Here is a 9,694-nt window from a genome sequence, read left to right on the forward strand (position 1 = left end):
TGCAAGATAGATTAGCTATAGTGGGAGGTATGCTCTTTCCGTGATAAAATTAAAAGGAGCCATAAAGATAAGGTTTTGTGTTAGGTTTATAATATGTAGAACATTTTACATCTTTACAAGGTTGGAGGAGGAAGGAAATCAGCATTTATTAATTGCCTATATGGTATAGATCCTGACCAAATTACATATTACTCAATTTTCAAAATAATGCTATTTGAGTTATGAATGGAAAAAGTTAGGCTTAGTTTTCTGAAGTCACAAGCCTGGAAAATGGCCCAGCGCGGTTGTGAAACTAGATTTATCTGACCCCAGTCTTCTCATTCCATTGTATTAAGCTCATATACCCATGAAAACACACACACTCACTCACATGCACGCACGCACGCACGCACTCACGTCATAAGACAGCCATATGGTAAAAAGGCAAAGAAATGAAATTATTTTTAGAAACTTTTTGCATCAACAGAAATATAGTTTTTAAAGAACTTATTATATCAGCAAATATCCTTTGATCCGTCTGCTGACAATAAATTGTATGACTACTGTCAAAACCACATTTAACAGCCTGAATTTTAGTAATCAGAAGTGTATTTTGAGGCTTGCTAGGGACAACTTTAACAGTGATCCTTGATTTGTGTAAGCTACAAAGTTTTGCAAATGAAACATCTTAATATTCATTCTGCAAGTCATAGTACCTTACAAAGGAAAACACCAACAAATGTGTGTGTGATCTAGCACTTAGCAATCTAGTGGCCATCTTGGGCCTCCCTGTCCCCCTCTAATATCTGACACTTCCCTGCACTGGGAAACCCCTTTCTGCCGGCTTCTGGAATCATGTTCTCTGGTGGTTCTTCCTTGCTGTCTTGCCAGACTCCTCTCTAGATCCTCCCTAGGTCCTTTCTTTTCTCCTAAGACTACATCCTCAACCTCTGACTCCCTAGTTTCTCTCTGGAAAATTGCTTCTCCCACCTCTTGACTTATTTATATCTCAATGACTCCCAAACTAGTCCTGGACTTCCTCTGGAGCACAAAGCCCCCAACTGTCTGGAGGATGTCATACTTCAACACTTCAAACTCAGCATGTCTAAAATGCAGCCCCTTACCTCCTTCCCTCATGGGTACCACTGCTCCGGAACTACGTCGGCTTAGCTGTTACTTCTCTACTGAGATGTCAGATTGTGTCAATTCTTTCCTTAGCATCTGTTCCTTTCTCATTTCACTGCTGTCGGCTATTTCAGGCCCTCTCTCTACCCTTTTCCTTGGTGGATCGTGGGAGCCTTCTAACTGGTCTCCCTGTCTCTGGTTTCTGCCCTGCCTTTCATGTCAGTCTCCCCATGAGCTACCCACAAGGGTACACTCCTGATGCATGGCCGTGACACTTCCTTATTCAAATGTCTTCAATGACTCCTACTGGTTAATACATTCATATTTCCCAGCTTGGCATTCAAGACCATTATCATTTGGTACCAAATGTTCTCCAGCTTTCTTTCCTACCTGATGCCTGTATAGATCAGTTCCAACTCAGCTGGGCTCACTACCTTTCCTTAAATATGCTCCATGCGTTTCTGTTCTTCTGCTATCCCCCCTATCTCAATGCCTCCTCCCCTTTTCTTTGATAGAAACTCCACATCCTTCAAGGACTTTTCTCAAGAAAGAGTCCTTACAGGTAAAAGGGACCTCTTCCTCCTCAAATTACCAAAATATCTTGTTTTGGCATTTACCACACAGTTATTTTTGCGTATTTTATTTCCTTACCTACAAAACAGAGTCTGAGAGGAAACGAACCAGATCTTTTTGCTGCTGACTCCTCCATTCTCTGTAGCACAGCGTCACACTTATAGAAGGTACTCAATAAACATTTGCTGTATGACATTTATAGGACTCCTAAAAGTTTGCAAAGCATATTTACATTCAACATGTCACTTGTTCTATCTGGAGCTTACCTTTAGGAGCATGCAAGACTTACAATCTGGTTTCTGTTGCTTAATGCGATTATTGGCTCTACCTCCAACACTGTACCTTGTAAATTAAAGTATCTCTTAAATTGTTTTACTTTTGAACACTCATAATCCTGTGTGGCTTCCACCAAAGAGGAGAGCATTTTGAGTCAAAGAAAACCCACTCGCCAAACGGATTTGTTTCTCTGCCTGGGAGTTAAGTTTACAAATAAAAAGTCTCTATAAGCTGACGACAGTAATGGCAAAATTCATATTTAAAAGAGAAGAAATTCCTTTCTGAAGATTTAAAAGATCTTCCTATATATCCAGTTGGAATCTTATTTATGAGTCAGACGTCTCTAACATCCTTGGAGCTGATATTCTAGCATGCTAACAACGGAAAATCTCTTAATAGTTGAACAATAATTCCTTGCTGAAAGATTCAATATGACTAATGCCATGATGGTAAACACACAGTACTATCTTTGGTCTTAAATATCCAAGTGACTTGTAGAAACTCGATAAACATTTGTTGAATGAATAAATAAATGAATGAATTTAGAGAAGGCCTTCCTAATGTTTATAAATTAAAAGTCTAAGTTTTCACAGATGGATGGGAGGATATGTTAAATCTGAAAACAGTGAAAAATTGCATTGAGCGGCAAGAACTGTGATATGGCAACTCTTTGTGTGACAGATACTACTATCGCTGCTGGAAAACCAGGTGAAGGAGGGGCACTGCCCATCTGACACACCTCTTTGGAGTTTAGGATGCAAGCTCCTCTAGGACAAGGGCTTTACCTTAAACTTTGTGGTCCTAGCACTGTGCTCTGCATACAGAATGTGTACCATAAACGTAGTATGAGATGCAAAGACCTCCATGACCTACCTGTGCATTTTCCCATTTCAGTCCTTCACATCCATTCTTCCTTGTCTCATAGGGGAATTGTGAGGAATAAATAAAAATACAACACTTAATCCCTTAACACACTGCCTTACCAAACACACCCAAGCGCCTGAAAAATGGCAGTTGTTATTGTGATCATCTGGGGCTTTGTACATGCCTCAAAGGTAGAGTTTACTGGGCTGGGCTGTCAGTACTTGTCTGCACAAAGTGCAAGTGTCCTGGGGGTGGGCACTTCATGCTTCCATCCTCAGTGCCTAGCACACTGCTCACCCCACAGCAGGCCCTAAGGCTAGCTGCATGACTGAGCAATTGAGATCCAGGTTCCAGGCCCGCCTCTAATCTCAGCCTAGTGTGTCACCCTGAAGTCATTTAAACTCTCTGGGCCTCATTGATAGCTGCTGGTCCTTACCGTCTGGAGAAGCTAGTATTCAATAAACAGACTTAGAGAAGCTCTCACGACAGTCATTGGAATAACTAGAACAAGAAATCAGTTGTCCTGGAGCCCTCTTCACTTAGTTTCTCCTTCATCACAGAAGTCTCATAAGCCATGTCCCCTTAATAACAACAGTTCACTTGAATATCATGATCACTTTGTAATCCCCAAACCTAGTGGAATGCTGGCACAAATCATATGCGCCTTGGGAGTCCCTCAGAAAAACCATTTCCTATTTCATGTAGACTAAGGAGACATGCAAATTCAGTTACCTCAGGTAGAACGGACCAGCTTTAACAAAGTTAGTTTCTCGTGCTTTGGAAGAAATCACTTGGAAATCCTTGATTCTGAGTCCTCCATCTCCTCCACATCAAGATCTAAAAAGAAAAGAAAAAGCACAGGGTCTCAAGAACTGGCTGCCAGGATATGATGTTTTAGCCACAATAGTAATTATAACTAGCATGTGTATTGAACACTTACTATAAGTCAAGCACTGAGCGAAGTGACTGACATATGTGACCTCATACAGTCTTCATAATACCCCTCAAATATAGGAGACATCCCCTCACTTTACAGCTACACCAAGAGAGGCTCCGAGAAGTCACAGAATCTGCTCAAGGTCACACAGCTCGGTTATATTAGACCTGGTACTTAAAATCAGGTTCGACTGATTCCAAAGCCTGGGTTATTAACTGTAAGTCAGGGTTTTACAGGTCAATAACCTGTGACCCACCGTTTTTAAAAATTACATTACATAAACAAACCCCAAAGTCTCAAAATGCTTACTATGTGCAATAAATCCTGACATTTTCTTTTTGATTCGATTCTTTTCTACACCGTATTATATATTCTATATCTTTTAAAAAATTCCAGTAGTAATGCACTAAACTGATATCGTAATCTTCTAATGGGTCTCTACTCTTGTTGGAAAAACACTACAATTAGATATAGTACCTCACTAGAAGTTTCTCTGAAACCACGGACTAAATCCTCCCATGCTTTTTAACCATGAGAACTTGAATAAGTAGTTGAGCTTCATAATTAGGAGAAAAGTCTTTAACCGTGAAAATATGTCTAAAGCACCATAATGCGTCATCTATAACAGATCCTTAAAGGGATATTTAATTAGGGCCAAAGTCCAGAACGGAATGTCACTTACCTATAGCAGAGCAGGAGTTATAAAGTAGAACCGCGGACGAATTAAAATCTCAGGTGATTTATTATGTACCCTGCAAAGTTGTGGCTAACACCGGGCGGTTGTGTTGTATCACAGGAGGCTGAGATTGCAAGCCCCGGGGGGGAGGGGGGGGACTTTTGCATATTCCATTCAATTCCAGGAGTTTGGTGTTGAACCAGGGAAATCATCAGGTTCCCTTAAGGTTAAGACTAGGGTCCGCGTCGCAGTCGGCGGGAAAGGAGGTGCGACTGTCACGGCAGTGCCCGAGCCTGCTGGACCCGAGCCCATAATGTCCCTTGGGTGCGCATTTCTCCCCCGGCCCCCCGCCCTCTAGTACAGCTGCGCAGTTGGGTCTCTATAGATGTGGCGCAACCTGCCCCGACTCTGCAGTTGAGCCCCACTCCCAACTCCGGCGCAGGCCCCGAGCCCGGGCACCTGCGGGCGCCCGGTCCCCGCAGCAGCTCGTCTCTCCAGCCCTGTGCGCCAGGGCTTCCCAGCCAGGTTTCGAGGCTCCCTCCGGGGAGAGGAAGAGGCAGGCTGGCCGCGCCCCGGCACCCGCGCCCGCAGGCCGCGCCTCACCCACCCAGCTGCGCACACAGACCCTGCGACGCGCACTTACGAGGCTCGACTCCGCCGCCGCGAGCGCCCGTCCCCGGGGGTCCATGGCGCTTCCGGACCCGCCAGGCCCGCCGCCGCGCCGCGCAGCACCGCCCAAAAAATGGACGCCGGCGGCTGGGCTCTGCCAGCCCGGCCCGCCCCCGGCGCGGGGCGCTGGACGCGGCCGGCCCCGGAGGAGGTCGGCCCGACCCTCAGCCGGCGCGCAGGAGCGCCGGGGGGCCCGCCGCGCCGAGAACCAGGCCTCGGGAGCGCCGCGGCGGGACCCGGGAGGAACCCACGACGGCCCCGCGAGGCCCCAGACCCCACCGAGCGGGCAGCGGCCTCCGCCGCCACCGTCTCCCGGGAAAACGCAATTAAGAACCTGCGGAAGGACAACCCACTTAGGTGTCTACAGTCACTATCAGAACAAGGCCTGGATCAGCGGGAGGGTCCCTGGGTTCCAGACCCAGATCCCAGGCAGCATCCAAACCCCGCACATTTGAGAGAGGCAGGATTCAGAGAAAGTCAAAGTCAAGTGCAGTTTTAATTTAATCAAATTCTCAGGAGTAGGGTGTCACCTGCGCTTTCCCATGGCTGTCGGGAGAGGCCGAGATTGATTTTCCTCACATGGTATTTGACGCAAAAGACCCAGTCCTCTTCCTTAAATAAAAGGCACCGACTGCCTACTAGGCTCTTTCTTCCAAGATCCAGGGGCTGCTCACTGAAAAAGTACTGAGGCCTGCCACAGACTCGCGTTGCGGAGCTAACAGCCTAGCGCATTAATGTACAGGTTTTGTTTGCTTGTTTTAAAAAACTATCCATGTGCCTTGTGTTTTGGTAGTATGAGTCTTATTTAAAATTTTTCTTTAGAAAAGATTCACTCCCTTTACAGTTTAAAGGGATATAAAGTCTGTTCTTAGCTTGACAACATCCTGTTTTTAGCTTGGAGTACTACGTTCGCAATTCTGCATCTCAGCTCATGACCATGTTTTAAGAATGTGATCACTTTGATGGAGAAAGTAGATTCCAATATTAATTTTAAAAACAGTAAAACTTTTTTGATTTTTAAATAAGGGGGGATATATTGACTTAAAGTCAAATTAAAGGATCATGAATTAAAAAATAAAGGCAGAGTTTTGAAGGCTGGCAGATTGGGCAACGTGCATACACATGTACACTAGCAGTTCCCAAACTCCTCAAAGCCAAGCACACTTTATTCTCTCCCTAGGTCACATGATTAGAAAGATCTATCCCACTAAATTGCACTTATTAACTGATTATTCATCTTCCCACTTAAAAAAGAAGTGACCTCTGCAATGTTTTTGTATATCTAACTGTTAATCAGGGCTTCTACAAGATCTGAGCTAACTCTTTGTTAATCATGGATTCTAACCTAAAGAAACTTGTAGTCTAATTGTAAATTTACGTGTTCCCATTGAGGCTTTTGAAACTGAAAATCATTCAGACCTCTAACAAAACTAAGACGTACAAATTAGAAACCACAGGCATTGCTCTCTGTGCTTTCCAGAGATTGGAAGGTGGGAAGTGGCAGAGCAAAGCAATTTGGCCTTTGGATTCTGTCTGCCTGAGTTTTGTGACTTAGAAGGTCACTCACTATGTAACTTTAGGCAAATTACTCAGCTTCCCTGAGCCTTGGCTTCCTCGTCTGTAAAATGGGGCTAATTTTAATATTACATTTACCTTGTAGGGCTTTTCGATAATTAAATGGGATGCACATAAATACACACAAAGCGTCTACAATAATGCCTGGCACACAGTTAGTGCTCTGTAAGTGAAAAAAGCATTTGTGGCTATTAGTGTTGAAGTCAAGGATTCACAGCTCTGAATTCCTACAGTCCAAGCTGTAAGAATCGTAGCTAGCTACTGTGTGTAAAGCAACCTTTTATTCTCTTGAAATTTTCCATGCATAAGCTGCCAGGGTCACATGGTGAGTGACATAAAGGGATTTAAACACAGGTCTGACTCCACAGTCCACTTTCTGTGCTGCTAACATGTTCCAAGGTGGTACCTCGATCAGACGCTGTCAACAGCTTGTTAAGAGTAAAATCGGCTCTGGCTTTCCTAAGAGGCTTAGCAAATGAATGGCTCCTTACATCCACTTGGGAATTCACAAACAGAAGCATTTCTTTCTCATTAGAGTTAAATGTTTCTCCAGAAGCGAGTAGATTTCCCCAAATTGTTATTAATAACTAAAATATCATGGTAACGGTTTTAAACACCACAGCCTAAAACTTACATAATCAGCCCGTCCTTCAAAATTTTCCACCCTTCCTCATAACCAGTCACAGATTCTCTCTCTTAATCATTCTTCTGACTATGGGGAACTATCTGGAAATTTCCAGGACCGTCTCAACTTGTCATAATTTTATTCTTTTCTGGAAAAATTTATTCTTTTCAAAACAACTAAAGGTGATTTATTTTTCTATATCCTTATAATACTTTTCATTTTAATACATTTGCTAATCACAAAAAAAAAAAATTCTAAGGCTTTCAAGATGCTTTCCTCTCTTAAATTTCTACCAATTTTTCAACATCTCTACAACATGGCTCCTGATCTTTTTCCAGTGGCCTTTAGGAGGCTTTTCTCATTTTCTACTTCATTTCTTTTAATCCTCACAATTTCTACTATGCTATAACTGCCCGCTTGCACTTTCTGATTTAGGACTATTGGCCAATTTGACATTTACTGCCCCCCTTCTCCTACTTTTTTAAGGTTTCAATATTATCATAATATATAAAAAGATTTATGTGTTTCTAGTAAAGCCGCTTGCTTCCTGTTTCCCACTATAGGTTAGGAATCTATAACTCATTCTGCCTCCCATATTTGCAGCACTCTGAGAATTTAATTTTTTGTTTTACTTTTCTTCTCTCCCCCTCATCCTGGATACTCACCAAGTTCTGCCCCCGTGGCCTCTCCTTGTATGGCTGCTTATCTCTTTCCTTTCAAGCATATTAAGAAAGTCCCTGTCCAAGTCATTTTTTCTAATCTCTGCCACATTCCTGAAAAGCCTCTTGTGATGTTGTGTTGAGAAGCCCCTGAAGAGGCAGTGTTTAGAACAGGGGTGTCGACTTCCAATGTCCATGGAAGCCAGGTAGAAAATAATATGAACTGGGACCTACAGGATAATCCATGTCCCACTTAAATGGGGGGTGGGGGTGGTCACTACCCAGCCCCAGACAACTGTTGCCAGCTGAGAATGGCAGCGATGCAGAATTTTCTAATGAAGCCCAAATCAGGATTCTTATATAAAATATGTGAAATGTTGACTACTTAAAAAAAAAAAAAAAAGAATCTAAATCTGATCAAGTCTCTAACTGTGACTATCAACTACAGGAAATCTCTGAGACAGAGGAACATGTAAAACAGCTCCAAGGAGTGCAATTGTCAAATTTCAGATTGTGGGAAACTCTATGGGTCAAACAAACTTTTTTCGACAAAATTTTTATAGCAACAGCAAGGATGAAAGAAACAGAAGGAGGGAAATCTATAGATTAAATGAGATTTAAGGGGATATTAATTGCACCGGATGGACCTTATTTGGACTTGTGCTTTGAACAAATTATTTTTTTAGAAAAATGACCTAATTGGACAAATTTGAATGCTATGATATTCGATGTGGTTGAATCATTATTGATTATTATTGTTTTTGTTTGATAATAATACTGTTGTTATTTTTCTTTTTTAGTAATCCATATTTTAAAAACTTATTTAGAAATATTTCAAAGTTATAGAAAAGTTGCAAAAATAGTACAGAAAGAGTATATACACTCTACCCAACTCTATTTATCATACTAAAATATTTAGAGATAAAATTGTTTGATCTGAGATTTTTAAAAAAGTACAGGAGAAGATTTACATAAAATAAGGTTTGCCAGCAGTTGAGAATTGTTGAAACTGAATGATGGCTACACGGGGGTTCATTAAACTCGTCTTTCCATAGTCTACATATGTTTAAGATTTTTATAACAAAGTTTTAAAAGATTATGTTAATAAAAGACTTTAGATGATATAAAATTTTGTAATATGAAGTGAATTAAAAGAAGACATGAAATTGTCTACAAAATAGCTCAACTATTAATAAAAACATCTCCAGGCATACATAAAAAACTAAAAGAATACATTCCAAATTATTTCACAGTAAGTATATTTTACTTTTACAACTAGAAGAAAAAAGTTAATACAACTAAAAAATAGAAGACAAAAACATTGGTGACTGATTCAATTAAAACTATTGTTAAATGTCAAACAAAATACACATGTGGACCAGACTGGCCAATGGGCCTCTAGTGTGAAGATTTTGACTTAGAAAATGGGTCTACTAACTATGGCTTATGAGCCAAATTCGGCCCCCCACCTGTTTTGTATAACCTACAAGCTGAGGATGATTCTTACTTTTTAAATGCTTGAAAAAAAATTGAAAGGAGAATAATATTTTGTGACATGAAAAATAAACATGAAATTCAAATTTCTGTGTCCATAAGTGAAGTTTTATTGGGACACAGCCAGTCATTCATTTCTGTACCTATGGCAGAATGTCTATTATTATTATTCTAGTTTTAATTTCTTCAATAAAAAGTTTGTGTGAATTTTTCTCCATTGTTATGTAAATACCTAATAATAT

General features: G+C 41.4%; 1 protein-coding gene across 13 annotated transcripts in view; it reads right to left on the reverse strand.

The window, feature by feature from the left end:
* Window positions 1-9,694, reverse strand: part of ZBTB38 (zinc finger and BTB domain containing 38) — a 119,060-nt gene that overhangs the window by 46,665 nt on the left and 62,701 nt on the right. For 6 of the 13 annotated variants that reach the window (XM_011357441.2, XM_011357438.2, XM_011357439.2 and 3 more), the window contains one exon: window positions 3,550-3,654. The gene's annotated coding sequence lies outside the window, so the exon portion shown is untranslated. Of the gene's footprint in view, window positions 1-2,826; window positions 2,872-3,549; window positions 3,655-4,436; window positions 5,042-5,073; window positions 5,228-5,629; window positions 5,654-9,694 lie in introns of those variants that run through there. The other 7 variants (XM_023529090.1, XM_023529089.1, XM_023529091.1 and 4 more) reach the window with 6 other exon arrangements.

The sequence above is a fragment of the Pteropus vampyrus genome, unplaced genomic scaffold, assembly GCF_000151845.1.
Source record: "Pteropus vampyrus isolate Shadow unplaced genomic scaffold, Pvam_2.0 Scaffold35, whole genome shotgun sequence".
NCBI classification, from domain to species: domain Eukaryota; kingdom Metazoa; phylum Chordata; class Mammalia; order Chiroptera; family Pteropodidae; genus Pteropus; species Pteropus vampyrus.